The sequence below is a fragment of the Capsicum annuum genome, chromosome 4, assembly GCF_002878395.1.
Source record: "Capsicum annuum cultivar UCD-10X-F1 chromosome 4, UCD10Xv1.1, whole genome shotgun sequence".
Lineage (NCBI taxonomy): Eukaryota > Viridiplantae > Streptophyta > Magnoliopsida > Solanales > Solanaceae > Capsicum > Capsicum annuum.
Genome location: NC_061114.1, coordinates 39,248,616 through 39,270,700, shown reverse-complemented (window position 1 = coordinate 39,270,700; position 22,085 = coordinate 39,248,616).

The following is a 22,085-nucleotide window of genomic DNA, read 5'->3' as shown; positions in this document are numbered from 1 at the left end:
CACCTTATCCATGCAAATACCCTTCTCTGGGATTAGATTTGTCTTTGGGAGGTCACTATAGTAGAGGTTGTGACACTCCAGAGCCATGAAGTGGATATGGTTATAATCCTCTATTTAGAGACTGAGTATATATAAGCAACACAACATAGACTATCATAAGTAGTTCCACACCAAAACCATGCTAAGTTAATCTAATAAACTCTTGGGGTAGTGTCATAAAGGGTTATGGGGTGAAAACTAGACATGCAAAATTTTTGGTCTTAGCAGAAAACTGCTCTAAGATGTAGCGATCAAGGAACCTTCACCGTGATCACAGTATTTGAGGCTAATTTTGACTAGATTTTTGACAGCACAAAATATCCAATTCCAACACCAATTTTTGTTCCAATTAACGATATAATTGTCATGCTCATGAAACTTAAACCCTAAGTTCTTGATTATGCTCTTGAAACTTGAAAAATTTTTACAATGAGTTCGTTAGAGCATGTAATCAAACAGGTGGTGTACACACTAATTAAATGCCATTTAGGCTGAATTTCGAGTACTCAAGACTTCCCCGTTTATGTGTACACCAACTACAACAGCTAACCACATAAATAATCACATATAAGAAGATATTTATCATCGAAAATACTATTTCAGGCCTATTCCTAAAGTTCAAATTTCAAGCCAACAAAATGTGTAATTAAAGGGTGTTAAAACACATACCGTAGAGTTGGATGCACAAAAATTTTGACTTTTGGGTTCAAGTTTGAGAGAAAATTAAGAATGGAATGTGGGGAGTTATAGGCATTCAATGGTATTTTAAACTGCTTTGGCTGCAATTGCGGGCTGATTTCTACGATTGTGGTCATTCGGCTACCGCGACTGTGGTGACACAGACCACCATTGTGATAATGAGGCCAACTTTAGGCCCTCTACACTCCCCTGCTTAGTCCAAAACACAATAATTTCACACTTACCCTTTTTCAATTTCAATCAACACTCCTCATAACACTATAATTTCATAGTTATGCAAAAAAAAAAATACGTGCCACTTTCATGGTATGATGGGTTGATTACCATCTTTTGTAGAAATACACCTTCCAAATTTTATTTGTGTATCCACTTAAAAGATTTGAATCTTCATCCCAACTTTTACTCATTATGCATTGAGCGGCAGAGGGACAAAACATTCTAATTTTCCAAGATAAAATAGGATATAAATGAGGACATGGAGTTGCTGCTTCTATCCGCCAGTTTGAATACTTAAACCTTTTACCCAATTTTACATCAAATTTTTTATTCGACTCCTAAGGTGAATGTGGAAACATCAATAGGTCACTAGTTGAACATCGAAAGTTGAGTTCCTTGGCCTTCAAATGTGGGGATCTTATGTGCCCTTTTGGAATGTCAAATTCCAAAATGTAGGGATGTTGATCCTTCTCCACAAAATTCATCATTTTCTTGAGTAGGTGGACTCTCATCACACCCTTTAGGCACAATGTTGAAAAATGGTTCAAATAAGGTCTATCCCTTAATTTAAAATCGCATCTCTATTAGCTTTCTTACCCCGAATTGGACAAGAGTCTTCCCAAGAGATTAACTTAGGTTCTTCTATGGAATCAGCACCATTTCCTCAATTTTTGCATCTTCAACTCTATTAAGTTCTATTGGTTAGGAAATCACTGAGGGCTCTTTTCTACCAAGCTCATCATTTTCCACAGAGCTCGGTCGTTCATATTTATCCTTCTAATGTTGAAAAGTGGGTAAGGTAATGGTATTCGAAGGTTTATTTCCTTGCCCAATTCCACTATCTTGATAATCTCTCTTCTAAATGCCTCATTGGATTTGTGCATGTGGTGTACTTCCTCCTCCATTGAATTTACCTGATCCAAAAGATTTTGCAGCATTGCTTCAACATGTTGTATTCAACATGTTGTTTTTTCTTTTCCACATCATGCAACCTATCAAACACTTAGAAAGAACTAGTATTTTTGTTAGCATAACTAGGGAGGGAGCATTTAGACAATCACTCCAATGTCCATCTAGTCCACCATATAGAGAACAATCATACTCCCAATAGGATCGAGACGGTCTCTCCATCTCCCTCCGGGGAGCATATCTACAATCTTTCCAAAAATAGGGTCTATCACAATGTGGACATGGATCATCAAGATAGGATTTCCAACTGCCAAAATCATATTTTTCCTAAGATGCCATAGTGACAAGTAAACAAAAATAAAAATCTACCCAACATAAGAAACAAAAGAAAATCACAAACAAATACTTACAAGTTTGAATCCAAGCAAGTAAGCTAAAATTCCAAACTAACTCAATAAGCCAAATTATTCCCCGGCAACGGCGCCATTTTTTTATAACGTTCAACTCACACATCAATTTTAAGTTCAAGGTGGTCGTCGTCAATATAATTACCCAACTTTGAATTGGGATTGAATCTACGAGGAACAATGTGAGTGGCTATGAAATAAGTTCGAAATTGAAGTTACTTGCTAAACTCAAACCTAAGATACAAGTAATTAGAGGATTCTAAACACTCAAAGGTATGATTATTTTTAGACTTCTAAAGAACTAATTCGGGGCTATAAATAAATAGAGTATGATCAATTAGAAATAAATCTTGGGTTTATTCTATCCTAGGGGTAAATTATGCATGGGAACATGATGATTCAGTGAAAATTCTAGTCGCTAGTGATGTGATAGGCTAGGTTGAAAGTCCTTGAGGCTAGTGTGTCAACAAAGCCTCTAAGATATCACTCATTAACCCTTTCAAGTTCCTAACAAGTGTGTCAATTAAAGCCAATAACATCTCAGTTGGGTATCCCTATTTCTAGGATGATACCCAAGGTATAGTCAACCTTGGACCCTTATGTCTAAGCTAGTGAAAATTAGAAAACTATGCCTATAAATGTCGACTAATGCCTTAGTTTCCACATATCTATTTCAAGTATGATATAGGTTCTAAAAGTTCACCCAAACCCCTCTATCAATGATGGTTTAAGCTTTTAAGAGTTTGGAATTTTCACCCACAAACCCATGTGGGTGGTTTGTTCTTTCACCAATAAATCCCAACCAATTTAATCAAGAAATAGTAGAACCCATCATCAACAGACTAACAAATTCACAAATAAATCATACCCTACACATAATTTCTCCCTATTCTTACATAATCTCAAGAGGAAGGACTAGCTACACATAAAACTAATAAGCAAGATATACCCAAAAATCATATTTACTTTGATTTATTGAAAGAAAAAAAGAATGCAAATTGCAAGCTTTAGGATTCAACAAATCTTCAATGGAAATTGCCAATCCTTAACTTGAAAGCTACTCTAATGTATTCTTCACCCCAGAATTAGTACAATAGTTATCTCTTCAAAGTTGGAAACTAGATGGTCAAAAAATACCACAAAAGTTGGATCTCCTCTATGGGATAGGGTTTGAGCCTCTTAAGGGAATTTAGGAATCAGCTATGTGCATTTACAAATTTGCCCCTGGTCATAATCCCGCTTCACTGCGATCGCTGACACTTGCTCACAATTCCGGCTACCACAACCATGGTCAAAACTCGCGATCGCAATATGTTGACCTATCTTTACTGGACACGGTTGCAGCCATTAGACCACAATCACACTAACTGAGGCTTGTTTCTCATCTAGGTCTTCCAGTTACACTTCTTTTCTCCTTTGATTCTTTTTAGCTCAAATCGAAATCCTTCCATCTCATAACCTGTATGCCTGTAAAATATGGATATTAGTATATTTAATCACACATATGTATTATTTATAAATTTAAATCATGGTAGTGTGCACGAATGTTTAGTGGAAATGAGTGGTAAATTCACCACTTATCAACACACCCAACTTAAAGCTTTGCTTGTCCTCAAGCAAAACTACCTCTTACAATGAGACAATATATATTAATGCCCAAATTTAATGACCCGATAATAACAATGACTTCAAGCTTAGTTACTACCACAAATAGCTCTTCAGTCATGGGTAACGCTATTGTCACCACCTTTCTCAACATAAAATGCAATTTTCAAGAGTACAATAAACTTTAAAGAGCACTCATGGAACAATCACCAATACTCTAGATGTGATTCGACTTTGACGTCAATAACAACCTACTTATTTTGCCTTAATTAACTGGTAGATGACAAAATCACCCACCTCTACTTGTTTATATGCCTCCTCCCAAGAAAGAAAATTCTATACAGCAAGTAATCAAATGTCCAACAAGGAACTTAAGTGCAAAACACTCTTTCTCTCTCTCTCAAGAACTCTCAATGCTAATAAGTACCATGCCATAGGTTTTCCCCTATTTTCAATCGCCACTATAATGAAAATACTTGGTTGGAAATCATGAAGGGCTTTTTGAGCTTGTAACGTAGATTTGCGGTATGGTAGGATATTATTTAGGAACAACAAGGATATACCCTCCTTGAACATCTACATCACACTTTTCCATCCAAATTTTGATCATGGGCCACTTTTTATGTTTTTAATCTTTAAAAATGTGCTTACTTCTTATTTCCATGGTGCACCCATTTTGTTTTCATTTCTTTTCTTTCAGCCTTTGTTCTTTTCTTTCCTTTGTTGGATCCTTTTTTTTATTTTTTCTCAATATTTAAGCCCATATACACTCATTTTAAACTTCGTGACTTAAAGTTACGTCTTCCAATATTCACCATCCCTAACTTTGGATTTTAGCCTCAAGTTGGAACTTTAAGTTTAAGGAGGGTAGGGTTCAAAAGAGGGACAAAAATTAAAATGCTCACAGCTTTCAATGTGTTTGCCAAAGAAAGGTCTAAAGGCTCAAAGTGGATGACTAGGGATAACATCTATATAAGGGCAGGCTTTTTAGGCTAAAGTGGACTTCTAATGTCACAAAGATGGCCTAAGATCATTTCGCCAACAAAGTATAATAAAATATATCCTTGAGAGACTAATAGGGAATGTTCTAGATGGTCCTAGTACACATGAGATTTAGCCAAATAATCTCATCACACATGGCATGCAAATTTGCCAAGGGGGCTCAATTTCCCCTCTTCCTAGAGACAAAAATGGAGTATCTACAAATTTTTTTCGCAATCCAAAATTTTTGGAGTCACAAAAAGAGAAAAAGATTTGTTACAAAGTCACTCAGGTCCATACCTTTGATTTTTCAAAATTTTTTTATGGATGGGGAGTTTTATTTTCATTTGCACCACGCATAATTTACTAAATATGGCATCAATCTAAGCCTTCATATCACATTATGGCTTTTGTATGGGTAAACCACATGTCTACTCAGACTTTGCGATAGGTGCAAGTTTCATCCCAAATCTAAAATGCCACAGGTACTCAAATTTCCCATATATTTATGACCTCTATGCCACAGGTACTCAAACTTTCCCTACATCCATGGCTCAAAAACCAATCACAACACTTTTCCCTTAAGAATGTCTCCACTAAATCCATCATAGGGAAAAGATTTTCCACTATCATCACAACTAAAATAAAGATAAAGTAAAGCAGAAAATCTAAGAACAAATCAACTAACTAATCCATGAAATATGGGTACCATCAGAGTGCCCAAATAATGCAATCAAAAAACAAAACAAAATCATCCAAGTAAACATAAAACATCCACAATAGATAAAGTATACATGGGGAATACGCCCCCAACCAACAGCTCGCAGTGCCCTCACTGCATAATCAAGTAATCAATAGAGGAGGAGGTAATATGCTCCCTGTGTCTGTGTCATGGGTTGTTATCTCCTGCAGACTCTGCATCATCACCACCAGCATCAGTATCAAACCACTCGGTAGGGGCCATAGTATCTCTCTCTATCCTAAAAGAAGGTAATTTGTCATGGGGTTTCAGAACCTTATATAGGCGTTTTACCCCTTTCCATATTTTACTAAAGAACTTGTGTCTCTTCTTTTCTCTTTTTTTCATATTCTCGTAGGACTCCTGAAGCTCACTATGAGACTCTGCCAGTGCTGAGTATGCCCTCTTGAACCTAGCAACCGTGGCCCCCTATTTTTGCTGCTCTTCTTAATATTTATCATAATTTGAGTATCGCCTCTCTAGCTGGGTGCACCCTCACTCTGAATTTTTACTGGGAAGATATGGGGTTTTGGTTTCACCCAGGAATCTATTTGATACTCCACCACTTCGGCCCTCCTGCACAACTCAGTAATAAGAGTGAGAAAGAGAAAAGTGTACAACCCAGACTCCTGAAATGCCTCCATTATGAAATCACGATCTGGCCCACATTCAGAGTAATTCCATATAAGATACAGGCCACCATGTGATCTTGTATATCTATGATAGCAGTCATATATGTGCATGGCAAAACTCTACTTGCAGATGATATTTGACCAAATCCTAGCCTCTGCTACAAAATCATTCAGGTAGATCCCTCTCTTGGTGGTAGCCTAGGGAACCTATTTACCAGGGGACAATATTTTAGTCATCGAGGTCCCTGGCTCACACATCTAAGATTGGAACTCAGTCATATCTATATCTGGGAGCACATATAAGTCATTGATCTATTCTAATCCAAAGTAAACCTTTTTTTCTCTAATCCTTATCACTAGGTTTGATAGGGATACTACGCTAAGATTTGTGTAGAACTTTCTTACCTAGTGCTCATTTGTAATGCAGGGGTCTAGGGCAAAACATATCCACCTGGTAATAGCAAGCCTATTGAAAAATTCTTGTAAATTCTTTGGCACCTTATCTATGCAAATACCCCTCTCTAGGAGTTGATTTGTCTTTGCGAGGTCACTATAGTAGAGGTTGTGACACTCTGGATTCATCAAGTAGATGTGGTCATCATACTTCATTTAGCAACTAAGTACCTATAAGTCGCACAATATAGACCATCATTAGTAGTTCCACTTTGAAATCATGCTAGATTTATCTGACAAACTCTTGGGGCAGTCTCATAGTGGGTTTTAGGGTGAAAACTGGACATGGAAAATTTTAGGTCTTAGTAGAAAACTGCTCTCAGATGTAGCGATAGTAGACCCTTGAACGCGATCGTGGTATTTGAGACCAATTTTGATAAGATTTTTGACAGCACAAAATACCCAATTTTTGTTCCAGCTAACCATATAACTGTTATTCTCAAGAAACTTAAACCCTAAGTGCTTGATTCTTCTTTATAAACTTGAAAATTTTTACAATGAGTTAGTTGGAGCATGTAATCAAACACGTGGTGTACACACTAATTAAATCCCATTTAAGACAAATTTTGGGTACTCAAGACTTCCCCATCAATGTATACACCAACTACAATAGCTAACCACACAAATAACCACATGCAAGCATAGATTTATCATTGGAAATACTATTTTAGGCCTATTCCTAAAGTTCAAATTTTAAGCCAACAAAATGTGTAATTAATAGGAGTTAAAACACATACCGCAGAGTAGGGTGCACGAATGATGTATTAAATAACTTGGATGCACAAAATTTTGGACTTTTGGGTGCAACTTGAGAGAAAATGGAGAATGAAATAGGTGGAGTTATGGGCAATTGGATGATCTTTTAAACTACAATGGACGCGATCACGACCACTCAGCTACCGTGATCATGGTGACATAAATCGTGATTGCAAAACCTAGGGCTAATTTTTAGGCCCTCTACACTCCCCTGCTTAGTAAAAAATTTAATAATTTCATGCTTTCTCTTTTTCAATTTCAATAAAAACTCCTTATAGTGCTACAATTTCATAGATATTCAAAAATAAAAATAAAATCTAATCTTTTATGCTAAAATACAACGATACATGCTATTTTTATGGTATTATGGGTTGCTCCCCATTTTTTATGGCAAGACACCCCTCCAACTTTTATTTGTTTTCCTATTTAGAAGATTTGAATCTCGCTCCCAACTTTTACTCACTATACATTGAGTGGCAGAGAGACAGAAGACTCAAATCTTCCAATATGAAAAGTGATAGAAATGAGGACATGGAGATGCGACTTCTATCTCACCACTTTGAAGACTTGAACCTTTTACCTAATTTTACATCAAAATTTTGATTCGGCTCCTTAGGAAAAAATGGGAACATTGGAAATTGATTTCCTTGGCCTTCAAATGTGGGGTTCTCATGTGCCTTTTTGGAATGTCAAGCTCCATAATGTAGGGATGGTGCTCCTTCTCCCAAAAATTCATCATTTACTTGGGTAGGTGGACTGTCATCACACCCACTAGGCACAATTTTAAAAAATGGTTCGAATGAGGTCTAGACATTAATTTTGGAATCGCATCCCTATTAGCATCCTTTCCTTGAATTGGACTAGAGTCTTCATAAGAGATTAGCTTGGGTTCTTGTTTTGACTCTAGCACCATTTCAACAATTTTTGCATCTTCAACTATATTAAGTTTGATTGGTTGGGAAATCACCGAGGGCTATTCAGTACCAAGCTCATCATTTTCCACTTAGCTTGGTATTTGAAGGGTTTGTTTCCTTGCCCATTTCCTTTGTCTTGTGAATCTCTCTTCTAAATGCCTCATTGGATTTATGCATATGGTTCACTTCCTCCTTTATTGAAGATACCCGGTCTAAAAGAGTTTGAAGCATTTCTTCCACACCATTTTATCCGGCATGTTGTTCTTCCTTTTCCACATCATACAACCTATCAAACTCATAAGAAAACTAGCATTTTTGTTAGTATGACTAGGAGAGGGAGCATTTGGACAATCACTCCAATGTCAATCTCGACCACTACATAAACAACAATTATACTCCCAATAGGATCGAGATGGTGTCTCTATCTTGCTCTGGGGAGCATGTTTACAACCTTGCCGAAAGCGGGGTCCATCACAATATGGACATAGATCATCAAATAGGATTTCCAACAACAAAAATCATATTTGTCCCAAGATACCATAATGAAAAGTAAGCAAAAATAAAAATCTACCTAAAGCAAGAAACCAAAGAAAATCACAAATATATATTTTCATGTTTTAATCCAAGCAAGTAAGATAAAATTCTAAACTAGTTCAATATGCCAATTGTTCCCCAACAACGGCGCCATTTTTTTATAACACTCAACTTACATATCAATTTTAAGTGCAAGGCAGTCATTGTTAATATGATTACCTAACTTTGAGTCGGGGTCAAATACACGAGGAACAATGTGAGTCGCGATTAAATAAGTTTGAAATTGAAGTTACTTGCTAAACTCAAATTGAAGATACAAGTAATTTTTGGGTTCTTAATGTTCAATGGTATGATTATTTTTAGACTTCTAAAGAACTATTTCGGGGCAATGAATAATTAGAGTATGATCAATTAGAAATGGATCTTGGGATTATGCTATCCTAGGGGAAATTATGCATGGAAAATGATGATTCCGTGCAAATTCTAGTTGTTAGTGATGTGGTAGGATAGGTTGAAAGCCTTTGAGGCTGGTTTTCAGCAAAGCCTCTAAGTCACTCACTGACCCTTTCCAGTACCTAACGAGTGTGTCAATTGGAGCCACCCAATACCTCAATTGGGTATCGCTATTTCTAGGATGATACCCAATGTATATCCAACCTCATAATCACCCTTATGTTGAGATAGTGAAAATTAGAAAACTATGCCCATAAATTGTCTCTAATGTCTTGGTTCCTACATCCCTCTTACAAAGATGATATGGGTTCCAAAAGTTCACCCAAACCCCTCTTTCAAAGATGGTTTGATCTTTCAAGATTTTGGAATTTTCACCCACAAACACATGTGGGTATTTGGGGCTTTCACCCATAAATCCCAACCAATTTAATTAGGAAATAGTAGAACTCATCATCAACAAACTAGCAAATCCACAAATAAATAACACCCCACATATACTTGCTCCCTATTCTAACATAATCCCAAGAGAAAGAACTAGCTACACATAAGATTAATTAGAAGGATATACCCAAATATTTCCATCACTTTGATTTATTAAAAGATAAAGAGAATGCAAATTGAAAGATTTAGGATTCAACAAATCTTCAATGGAAATTTCCAATCTTTAACGTGAAAGCTACTCTAATGTATTCTTTACCCAAGAATTAGTACAATAGTTTTTTCTTAAAAGTTGGAAACTAGATGGTAGAAAAAATTCACAAAAGCCAGTTCTTCTCTATGGGACAGGGTTTGAGCCTCATAAGGTAATTTAGGAATCAGCTGTGGGAATTTACAAATCTGCCCCTAGGTATAATCCCGCTTCACCACGATCACTGACACTTGTCCGCGATCGAGGTCATAAATCAAGATCGCAGTATGTTGACCTGTCTTTACTAGTTGCAATCACAGCACTCAAACCATTATCGCAGTAATTGAGGCTTATTTTTGCTTTAGGTCTTCCAGCTACACTTCTTTTCTCCTTTTGATTCTCTTTAGGTCAAATCCACACCTTTCTATCTCATAACCTATATGATTGCAAAATATGGCTATTAGTGCATTTAATCACTGGATATTAGTGCATTTAATCACACATACGTCTCATTTGTATATTTAAATCATGGTAATGTGCATGAATGTTTAGTGCAAATAAGTGGTAAATTCACCACTCATCACCCGACAATCATGCTAATCCATCTAATGCTGCGTAGGAGCAGCAAAAGTTCTTTGGACCCTACATCATAAAATAATGTAGCGTCTTAGAATGATCAGTGGTATAAGTACTTAAATGTAAATTAGGGGAAGTAATAAAGTAATACCATATCCAAAATCAGTCAAAAGCACATACACACAGTCATATAAACATATATATGATGTTGGTATAGGTTGGGGGTCATGAACTTGAGAGTTTAAAACCATTAACCAGGAGTGTATAGCTCAATTCTTCCTATAGGCACCACTGAGCTATATGGGCTCATATGCCCCTGCTGAAAGGACCCTAGTGCATGTTAACCACACAAACCAAAGAAAAACCTAGGAAGGACCAAAGCCATTGAGGCTTCAACTATTCGAATAAAATATATATATGGTGTGAACCATGCATACGGCCATATATACCCCCACACTGGCAAATGTGGTTTCCCGTATTGGTTCCCCCAGGACTCCACCTTCATGGTGAGCTACACAACCCCCTTTAAGCCAAAATTAAAATAATTTTCACATAATTCCAACCATTAAACCGAGAGTCATTTATTAAGGAATTTACCACTTGGTATCATCATATCAATATGCTTGCAAGTAAGGATGGCAATGGGGCGGGGCGGGTACAGTGCGGTGTGGGATTTGATCTATGTGGGGTAGTGTGGGTTTTAAGTTATGCGGTGTGGTACGGGTGCGGGGCGGATTAAAGTAATTTTTTTTAAATGGTGCGGTACGGTGCGGGTTGTGGGTATATTGAGGCTTAAATTAAAAAAAAAGCTAAAAATTAGTATTGTTCTCGAGAATATACCTAAAATTATATGTATTATTTACTTAAAATTTTATAATATTTAAAACGACATGTATAACCCTACAAATAAATAATTTTATAATATATTTTTTAACATCTCTATTCATTTTTATAAAAATATGATTACTTCTACACGTTATACTTTTTGATAATTTTTTAGTGAAAAGTGATACAATAGAAATTAGTTATTATTTCCTAGTTGTAGATATGAAAATATTGTTATTTTCAATGGAGTGACAAATTATTCAAAAAAAAGGAAAAAAATAAAAACATGCATGGGGCGGTGCGGTGCGGTTATGCACGGGTATGAATGTGGGGTGGGTTTATGCAGGTTTAAAGGTGATGTGGTACGGTGCTGTTTATGAAATTCCAAGCAAAAATTCATCCAATTTGGGAGAAGCCACGTCCCCAATTCCAAGCATTTAAATAATATACCAATTCAGTCCCAAAAACATCAATTTTAAGCATGAATAATCAATTCAAAACATAGGACAAGTAATCAGATCCATAACAACCAAAACCCCTCAACCTAATTCGAAAAATCACAATTTAAATCACTTGAATATCCATTCAATTCATGCCACAATGTAAAATTAAAGTTTATGGAGGAGAAACATGCCTAAAATACACAAGAGTTTGATAACAATTTGAAGTTTGGAGTCCAAATGATGAATGCACAATGAAACCCTTAAGCTTTCTTGGTTGAAGGGTTAAAGATGAATGAAGTAGATTTTGAACTTTGAAAATCAAAGGGAAAAGGTCCATTTTATGTTATGTCATGGAAAAGGTGAAAGGATCAAAATCCCCTCACCCTTAAGGGAAAAAAACTAGATGAATTTTAACCCAAAGTATGGCACGACCTTATCACGGAGGTTATCCTCCATGCCATGTTGTTATCGCGGAGGGTAACCTCTATAACACGGTAATATTGTGGAGGCACACTACCTCAGAGTTCCAAATTGACCACGAACCCCTTTTGAAAATTCCAAATATTTCACAAATTACCCTTTTAACATCCCTAAACACAATTTAAGTCAAAAATCAATATTATGCATGCGGCAAGGTCAAAGATAAAATCATCAAAAATTTTAAGGGTTTTACATTATACCCCCCGGCCCACCAGGATCATTCATTCACGAATGATTAGTTAGGACACCTTTAGCTCAAGAATAACAAGGACACACCAGAATCAAATGAGAAACTCATAAAGTGACAAGAGGAAAATAAAATACATACCTTAAGCATTTTCATCAAACATGGGGAACAAGAATGGGTACTTGGCTTTCATATCTTCCTCACCCTCCTATGTAGCCTTTTCTACCTTTTGATTTCTCCACAAAACCTTCACTGAAGCTATATCCTTGATTCTCAATCTACGAACTTGTCTATCAAATATCTAAACCGAGACTTCGTCATAAGACAAGAAATCTATAACACCAACATCCTCATCAGGCACTATCAAGGAAAGGTCACCCACACACTTTTCAACATGGACAGATGAAACACGAGATGAATGGAACCTAAACTCACAAGAAAATCCAACTCACAAGCAACATTACCAAATCTTCTGACAATCTGATATGGCTCAACATACCAGGGACTCAGCTTCCCTTTATTGCTAAACCTCGTAACTTCTTTCATAGGAGACACCTTAAAGAATACCCAATCACTAACTTTGAACTCCAACTCTCTTTGCCTTATATTCTCATATGACTTTCAGCGACTTTGAGTAGTCTTAAATCATTCGTTAATCACTTTCACCTTCTCTATGGCTTAGTGAACCAAGTCAAGACCAAACAACCTAGTTTCACTAACCTCAAACTATCTAATAGGAAACCTATACCTCCTACGATAAGGAGCCTCAAAAGGAGCCATCTGAATGCTAGAATGATAATTGTTATTGTACACAAACTCAATGAGAGGTAAATGATCAACCTAACTACCTTTAAAATCAATCACACAGTCCTTTAGATATCCTTCAAAGTCTAAATCGTATGTTCTGCTTACCCATCCATTTGAGGGTGAAAAGTGGTACTTACCTTTCTGAAATAAATGACAGAAGTAAGATGAAAACTACATACCTCAGTCTAAAACAATAGACGCTGGTGCACCGTAAAACTTCACAATATCTTAAATGAACAACTTCGCATAATCCTTTCTTGGGTAATTAGTCCTCCCAGATAAGAAGTGAGCAAACTTAGTCATTCTATCCATAAATGATCCAAATCAAATGATAATGATTGCAAGATCATGGAAAACCCATAATGAAATCCATATTGATCATTTCCCACTTCAACATAGGCAACTCTATCACTTAAGAAATTCCACTAGGCCTCAAGTATTTAACCTTAACTAGCTAACAAACCATGCACTTGGCAACAAAATTTGTCATGTCTCTCTTCATATTATTCCACTAATAAATTTCCTTTAAGTTATGATACATTATCGTCGAATCGATATGAACCATATACCTGGATTCATGAACCTCAGTGAAAATCCTTTCTCACAGCCCATCCAAGACTGGAACACACAACCTGCCTTAATAACTCATGATGCCATCTCCCTCAATCTCAAAAGGCAAAACCTTTTGTTGACCAACATCACCCTTAATCTGCATAAGTATGGGATCCAAATCCTACTTCTCCTTCACCTCAACACCAAGAGATAAATTTAATACTTTTTGAGCAATGACTTCTTCATTCATAGAGTCCAAAAGATGAACTCCTAAGTTAGTCAACTTGTGAATGTCCTTCACTAATCCTCTTTTCTCCTTATCAACATTGGATAATCTCCCCATATAAAACCCACTAATAGAATCAACAAAAACATAAGCTTTACCTAGATGGTAGTGCAAGATCATATTATAATCCTTAAGTAATTCAAGCAATTGCCTCTTCTTGATATTGAATTCTTTCTGCGTAAACACATACTGCAAACTCTTATAATCTAAGTAGATATCTATATGCACCACATACAGACATGTCGCCACCCAAACTAGGGTCTAGCCGTGATGGGTATCTCAAGTCCTACTTGGACTAGAAATCACCCACTGCACCTAACCAAATCAAACACAACAACCCCAATATCAAATAAATTTTGAACACATAACAAGATACCATGAAAAAACTTAAGAAAAGTCAAACATAGGTCTATAACAGATGATCGGTGATCGGCCATACAATCGACCAACATCGCCCAATATCCATAGTAATACTAACAAGATCCAAAACCAATCTTGGTTGTACATGCCCCGAACTCTGTGAGATGACAGTAAGAATGAAAATGATAATGTTAATGATAACAAAAGTAACTATCAACTCAAATCTAAAAATTAAAGCTGGTGAAATGCCTAAGCCTTCCGGGGATGGAAGCTTACCACTTCACCACAACTCAATGAACTGAGCTGACCAACCTAACTCTGTGCAGGAAAAAGTAGAAGTTGTTTTGATGCCTGCATCGCATAAGGATACTGCATTCGGAGATGGTTAGTTAGGTGAACACTAGCATGTAACTCAGGGATTAAAATAATATAATTTCATGATCAACAGTTCAAAATTATTAAAAACCAATACACATAATCAAATGCATATATATATGTGTATCACATGTCGAGATAGGGAACAAAGCTTAACATTCTCTTTAAACTTTAGCTTGGGTTGTGTATCTCAACCGTCATAACATACAAAGAAACTCATAGGCTATATGGGCCCAACTCTCCCTTAGTTGGTAGGGCCCTAAAGCATGTGGCTGCATGAACCAGAGGGTATACATATGCACTATAAGGAACTCAAACCTCCCGGCATATCAAGGTGACTCGAGCATTAAATCATGTATAAGTTGGGGGCCTCGAACCTCCAAATCATATGATAATAATAATACAGGGACTCAATCTTCTTATTCATATAGAACCCCGTGTCAGTAACTGCAGTTTCTAGTGTTGGTCCCTCGAGACCTCCACATTCATGACTCAGCTCACCACCCTCATTAAAGCCTAATTAAAAAAAGTATCACACATTCCCAATCATTAAACCATATTTTATATCAAGGCATACATTATTGGTATTGTCATACCAACTACACTTGCAAAGTAAGATCAATATGCCAAACTAATTATCATCACTTGGGGAAATTCACAACCCCTTTGGTTTAATTTTACATTAGCTTGGGGAATTACACAACCCCAAAGGGTTTAATTCAAAATCACAATGCAATAGTTCAAGGATAATTCAAATTCCACATTTCTCATAACTAAAAACCAATTTAAAAATATAGGGTTGAGGTCATAACCAATTCAAAAGTCATAAGTTTAGGGAAAATTACAATTTCCTAGTTCATTCACACCACCCATGCACCCACAAGTTCAAAACCATAATTAAAGTATGGATAATCATATGTAAACCATGGAAAAACATTGTTCAACAATAACCATTCAAACCCTCAATACTTGATTTCAAACAAATATAAATATCTCTTGAACAATAGTTTAAACATATGCTTTTTACAAATAAACAATGAGAGAAGAGTAACATTTCTGATATACCAAGTTTCACAGAAAGAACTCAACCCTTTAACCCTTGGATGACCTACTTCTTAGAAACCTAAGTATGGCTGCTTAAGAGACTTTTAAAGCGCTTTTTGAAGTGTTTAAGTATGTTAAGGATGAAATATAACTCCCTAAAGTACTTTATGGATGTGGGGTTCTAATTGGTCAAAGAGGGAATTATCTAAAGTGCCCATCAATTAAAAGATGAATTTTAGTCGCCAATGACTATGAGTCATTTACGACTTGTATACTCTCGTTATGACTCGTCACACTGAGTTGTATACAAGACAGTTCCCAGGACACCCACACATTATTTACCCTACTACGCAACTGGTACCACTCGTAATAGGACCCTACGACTCATAGGGGCCATTCGTAGTCAACAATGAACCTAATTGGGTAAACACTGTACATCCCACGATTTGCACCCAATGACTAATAATAAGTCCTTACGCTCATATTGAGCCACGCATACTCAGAGAAAAACTTAGCCACTTAATTTCAAATTTGGTTATGATTGGGTCCATAGGACCCATCACTCGTACCCCTAAGTCATACCCAAAACAGTAAATCAAGCACCATTCATTGGACACCTTACGGCTAGGGTCCCTTAACCCATCAAGACACCCTACGACTCATAGGGTGAGTCCTAGTCAATACAGTGAGGATAAAATTTCAAAAAATTTTCAAGGACCAAAAATTTAGGCGTTACAAGATAATGACGCCAAATCTTCAAAGAAAAAACTATAATTGTGAGTCGGATAATTCCTTTAGGGAACCTTAAAATGCCTGAAACCATATACTACAATCTTACCAAACTGTATCAAAACACAACCCAGTCTCCTACGAGATGCATCACAAAACACAACAAAACCATCAATATCAACTTATCCTTCAACTTCTCAAAATTACCCTCACAAGCATCGAACCACCAAAAAATCACCTTCTTCCGAGTTAACTTCATCAACGGGGCAGCTATAGATGAGAAACTCTCCACGAATATCCTATAATACCCAACCAAACCCAAGAAGCTCCCAATATTGGTTGGAGTCATGGGTCTAGGCCATCTCTTAACTGACTCAACCTTCTCTGGATCCACCTTAATCCCCTTACTAGAAATAACATGCCTAAGAAAAATCACAGCATTTAGCAAAAACTGATGCTTAGAAAACTTAGCATACAATTTCTAATTCTTAAGAGTCTTCAACACAATTTGGAGGTGAATGGCATAATCCTTCTCACTCGTAGAATGCACCAAGATATCATCAATGAAGATAATAAAAAACAAGTCTAAAAACTGCCTGAAAATTTGATTCATAAGATCTATGAAAGCAGTCTGAGCATTAGTCAATCCAAATGACATAACTAAAAACTCATAGGGACCATAGCGGGTTTGTCAATTAGATTTATGAATATCAACCTCCCTAATTTTCAACTAATAATTGCCCAAATAATGATCGATATTAGAGAAACATAATCTAGCACCCTAAAGATAATAAAAAGTTCATCTATCCTAGAAAAAGGATACTTATTCTTCACTGTCACCTTATTCAGCTGATGATAGTCTATACATATTTGTAAGGACCCATCTTTATTTCACATAAAAAGTACACGAGCACCCCGCGGAGAAATACTAGCACGAAAGAACCCTTTATCAAGATCTTTTAACTTCTTATTTAACTCATTCACATTAGTCGAAGCCATTCCATAAGAAGGAATGGAAATAGGATGAGTATCTGGTACAAGATCAATCCCAAAATCTATTTCTCTATCGAGAGGAATTCCAAGAAACTCATCAGGAAATACTTTAGGAAACTCACTAACCATAGGGACATATTGCAAAGAAGGACTTTTAGAGTTAGAACCCTTGACCTTAACTAGATAATACAGACACCCTTTACAAATTAATTTCTGGGCTCTAAGATAAGAGATAAACCTCCCTTTAGGTATTAAGGAACTCCTCTCTCATTCTAATACTGTCTCATTTAGAAAGTGAAAATTAACCTTTTAGGTCCTAAAACCAAGAGAATCATAGTACAAATTAAGAAAATCCATCTCTAATATAACATCAAAATCCATCATATCTAACTATATCAAATACACCAATGTCTCTCTATGAAAGATAGACACCATACAACCCCTATTGATTTTTCTAACAATTATAGAAGCCCCCACCAGAGTAGATGCAAAAAGGGGGTTGGAAATACTTTTGGGACCAAAACCAAAATACACTGCCATATAAGGGGCCACATAAGAAAAGGTAGAGCCCAGATCAAGAAAACAATAAGAAACACAAGAAAAGAGTTGTAACAACTTGTAACAACATCTTTAGATGCCTCAGTTTCTTGGTGAGTAGCAAATATTTATAGATAATTCCAACCAGTGCCGGAACCAGAATTAGTAACCTTTGATGCAAGATCTGAAGATCGGGTGATCGAAACTTTATTTGCCCCAATGTCAACTCTGGATGAAGGATAATCTCCCTATATGTGACCAAGGTGTCCACAATTATAACACTGATTCTTCTCCTTCTCACGATAACTACAGTGCAGCTGTCCATAAAAAAGACAAGATGGATAAGGTAGGACTAACTGAGCTTTACTAGCCTGATACTTGGAACCCTATGACTTAAGACCACTGCTAGATTAAAACAATGATCAACCCAAAGGCTTAAGATAAGGAGCACTGCAGAGAATAAGAATTGCCCTAGTTTTTCTTCTTGGTCGACTATCTACCATCTCTCCCACTATTCTACTGACCCCCTCCCTACTCTGAATACCTAAACTTTTTATCCTGCCTCTCTTCAATCTCTGCCTATTTCTTATTTTAATCTTCAACCTTGCTAACACTCAACATACACATCAATTTAAGTGTAAGGCAGTCTTCATTAATATATTTACCCAACTTTGGAGTAGGGATCAAATCCACGAGGAACAATGTGAGTGGCAATCAAGATAATTTGAAATAATAGATACAAGTTAAATTCAAAAAAATATTACAAAAAGATAAAAATAGGGGAGACAATTATCAACACTAGTGTTTCTTTTTGGGTTTTTCTAGTATAAATTTAGGGATATGAATAATTAGAGTTTTAACATTAGGCACGGATATTGGGATTATGTATTACTAAAGGAGGACATGTAGGTGTTAGTAATCGACATCAATTTAGTAAATCAAATATGGGTAGGTTTGGTATAGATTTTGATGTTAGTCTTTCAAAAGAATACCAAACTTTCACTCATTGATTCTTTTGAATGCCGAACGGATGTGTTCAACATTTGGTAACCAAACCTCAATTTAGGCATCCCTATTCCTAGTATGATACTCATGGTATAGTTAACTTCAAAATCACCCTTATGTCTAAGATAGTGAAATTTTTGCAAACTACACATAAAATTGTCTATCATTGCTTTGGTCTCCATATCCCTCTTTCAATGATAGTGTGGATTCCTAAAGTTCACCCAAAACCCTTCTATTAAAGATAGCCTTGAGATTTCTAGAGTTTGGAGCTTTCACTCATCATACCCATATGGACATTTGGGTTTTCACCCACAAATCCCAACCAAGTTAGTATAGCAATGACAAAACCCATAAGTATGAACTACCATATAGAGGCTGGCAATAACAACCCACACACACTTTAACCTTTATTCACACATAACCTTAAGAGAGAGATCTAGCCATACATAAGATAAATAAGAAAAGATATACCCATAATCTCCATTAAAATAATTTATAGAAGCTTAAGTGAATGTTACTTCAACCTTTGTGCTCCCACAAATCAAAAATGGAAATGAGCTATTCCTCCTCTTAGAAGGTCTCCAATGTATTCTCCACGCAAAATTTGTACAATATTTTCTTCTCTAAGTATGGAGGCTATGAACTTAAGAGATAAACCTCCAAAAAATTGGGGAAAATGGAATATGATAAATAATTCTATGATTTGAGACTTTTAGTAAAAATTAGGATTAGCCACATGCATTTCAAAATTTGCCCTTGGGCTAAACTCTTCCATTAAGTCGCCATCGCACCAGCTTGGCCGCAACCGCGGCCTCTGTGACCATGAAAAACTTATGCAACCACGGTTGACTGACCCTTCTTGACTATCGTGATTATGGTTAGAAGACCGCAATCACGGTAACTGAGGCCCTTCTGCTCTAGGTCTTCAACTGCACTTCTTTGCTCCCTTTTTGATCATTTTATGCTTTAATCCACATCTTCTTATCCCCTTAACTCTATTCCTACAAAGAGTTGATATTAGTGCATTTAATCATAATTATGACTCATTTATTCAGGTAAAACAAGGTAATATGCATAAATAATAAGTGCGAATGAGTGGTAAAATCACCACTTATCAAACCTGCTGCATATAAACCACTAGTCCGGTGATGTTCATATCATTGTTCAACATTGCAGCCTCATATTCTAAGACTTACATTCGAATACCAAGTGATGAGACAACCTAGAATCAAACTTCCTCATCTTAGATATCTAGCTAGATACCAATTATAGAGGATAACAAGCCAACAACTAAAATTTTAGAGCATACACATTCACACTCATCTTACCTTTCTTTAGATTCACAAACTCTTCAACCTTAGCTTTCCTTAACTCCTAAGGTAAGAATTGATCAAAAAATCACCCAAAAAGATATCCTACATATCCTACTCAGCATCATCACCTCTCAACTACTCCTACTCCTCATACCATTAATAAGCTACATCTTTTAACTAATACACAGTAAACTCTACAATCTCTATATCGGTAGCATGGATCACTCAAAAAATCTTTGCTATCTTATCAATGAAACCCTACAGATCCTCCATATCTTTTGAGCCTATAAAGGTTGGAGGATTTACCTCATGAACTGGCAAACTTGAGTAACCTCAGATAAAGGAGAAATAGAACAAACATAATACGACTGATAAGACTGAGATGTTACCAACTGAGTAAGCAAATAAATAGAATGGCGAAACTCTACATTATAGATATCCCCTTAAGGTGGATGATCATAAGCATCACCACCCTAAAAAGATTAAGAAGGACTGGTACAGATAGGTGGAACTCCACGTGTAGAGAAACAATCAGAATCATGGACCTTAGATCGGTTTTGCACTCTATACATAGGGCGAGTCCCCTCCACATTGTCCTTAGATAGGATCCAGCAGAGTATTTACGAATGTCAGATCCTTAAGGAGGTATAATCTGAAATGCGAGGAATACAGAAAGTATAGAAGCTTTATAACACTAGACTCAATAGCTTGAAATAAAACACAAAAAAGCAGTAATATTTCTAAATTACTTATAGCCTCCTCCTTATAAGTGTGGCGCGCTACACACCATAAATAGAACTCTACTCAACATAGCTTTGTGGACACCCAATGACTCTAAACCTTTATCTGATACCAAGCTTATCATTATTAGAGCCAGGGCCTAGTCATGATGGGTATTTCAAGCCCACTGATGGATCAGAGACCACACCCTTAATCAAATCTCAATATCACAATAATAATAATAAATATAAAACAAAAGACAATTGAGATAGTAATAAAATAAAAATATATAACTATAGTGAATTTAAGAGTCAAAACAATAACCAACTAACCTACATCTGTCCACAGTAGCCTCCAAAACTAGAATACTAAATAGGTCAGGACATGCCCCCGACCTTGACAAAAGAATCCAAAAGTACTAAGTCAATAAAACATAACAATGAAATGATAAGGCATTTAAAAAGGTAGAGGCTCACCACTTTATAATAAATTTACAATTGTGCTAGTCCACCTAAAGCAACACGGTAGCAAAAAAAGGGTCTTTAGACCCTATATCATAAAAAAAATATAGCATCCTAGGATGATTAGTGGGATAAGCACTGCATATAACTCAGGGGAGCTAATAAAGTAATGCCATGTCCAAAATCAGTCAAAAACACATAGACATATTTATATATACATATATAAGATATTGGGATAAGGTAAGGGTCATGAACATGAGTGTTTAAAACTATCAACCTGGACTGTGTGGGTTTAGCTTCTCCTGCAAAAAGGGCCTTAGTGCATGTTAGCCGCATGAACCGGAGAAAAACCAAGGAAGGGCCAAAGACACCGAGTCTTCAACCATTCTAATAAAATATATTATGTGAACCACGCACATAATCATAT